Raw genomic sequence first — 1622 nt, 5'->3', positions numbered from 1 at the left:
CTTTGTATATTCCATGTTCCAATTATTAGTGGATGTTTACAGCTGCTTCTCTTCATTTTGAGTTGTGCCCCATCAGCAAATGAAGGTCCTGAAGGTTTTACTCCATCTGAGTCATTACAGTCAACTTTATAAGTCTATAAAGATTACAGCCTAGGAAACCCTATGGGACAGTTAGAATCAACTTAATGGCAATGGGAAGTATGCCAGATTCTTCTTTAAGATTGACTTGCATTGCCCTTTGCATTTTCCTGTAAACTTTTCTAAGCAGGTTGTCACTCACAGCTTATCAGTTCTTGTTGTTGTTGTTAGGTGCCATCAAGTTGGTACCGATCTATTAGCGACCTTATGCACAGCAGAACAAAACACTGCCCGATCCTGGGCCAACCTCACTACTGTTAAAACGCTTGAGACCATCCATCGATGCTGCCACTTAGCCAATCCATCACGTTAGGGATCTTTCTCTTTTTCTCTGACCCTCCACCTTACCAAACATGATATCCTTCTCCAGCGACTGGTCCCTCCTGACAATATGTCAGTTGTCAGTTCTAAGTTCCTTTTAATTCATAGGCTTCTCCTTCCTCTCATTTTTTTTTTTTTTTGGAATTTATTTGTTAAAGAAATCTGGTGGTTTGCCCTGTAGTGTTTGAAAACATTCTAAATTTTCCTGATTATATTCGTATTGTTGGAGCCCTGTGGCACAATGGTTCAGCACTCAGCTCTAACCAAAAGGTTGGTGGCAGTCCACTTCCATGAAGATTGCAGCTTTGGAAACTCTATGGGGCAGTTCTTCCCTGTCCTGTCAGGTCGCTGTCATGTTTGGTTTGAGTTCATCCTTATGGTAAGGATTCCCAGGCATAATCAGGTTAGCACCTAACTACTAACCCAGAGGGGCCTTTTCAATCTGCTTTTGAAAGATCAGTGTTGAAAACCCTGTGGAAGGCAGTTCTACTCTGATCACATGGGGTTACCATTTAGTCAGAATTGACCAGACAGCCATACATTTGCTTATTTGTATCCTTATGGCAACATTTGCCATATTTCTTTGTTCCCTGTGTTGTTTTCATTGTTGTTAAGTGCCATCAGGTTGGTTTCGACCCGTAGCAACCCTCTGTAAGGTTTCAGAGGAGTGGCTGTTGAGCTTGAACCACCGACTTGCAGTTCAAACCAACTTCGCAGTCCAGCACGTTAACCTACAGCGCTACACCAGGTGTTGTCAATCATTTTAGGCTCATAGTGACCCCATGTGACAATTATTCCAGAGGGTTTCCTAGGCTGCAATCTTTATAGAAGCAGATTCCAGGTCTTTCTCCTAAGGAGCATCTGGATGGGTATGAGCCATCAGCTTTTCAATTAGCAGTGAGTACTTAACCAGTTAATACCACCATTATTCAAATTTATGCACCAAGCACTAAAGCCAGTGAGGATGAAGTAGAAGAATTCTACCAACTTCTTCAATCTGAAATTGATCAAACATGCACTCAAGATGTATTGATCATTACTAGTGATTAGAATGCAAAGGTTGGGAGCAAAGAGGAAGGATCAGTAGTTGGAATATAAGGCTTTGGTGAGAGAAATGATGCTGGAGAATGCATGATAGAATTCTGCAAAACCAATGATTTGTT

This window comes from Chrysochloris asiatica, unplaced genomic scaffold, assembly GCF_000296735.1.
Source record: "Chrysochloris asiatica unplaced genomic scaffold, ChrAsi1.0 scaffold00003, whole genome shotgun sequence".
NCBI classification, from domain to species: Eukaryota; Metazoa; Chordata; class Mammalia; order Afrosoricida; family Chrysochloridae; genus Chrysochloris; species Chrysochloris asiatica.
This window is presented reverse-complemented; position numbering follows the sequence as displayed.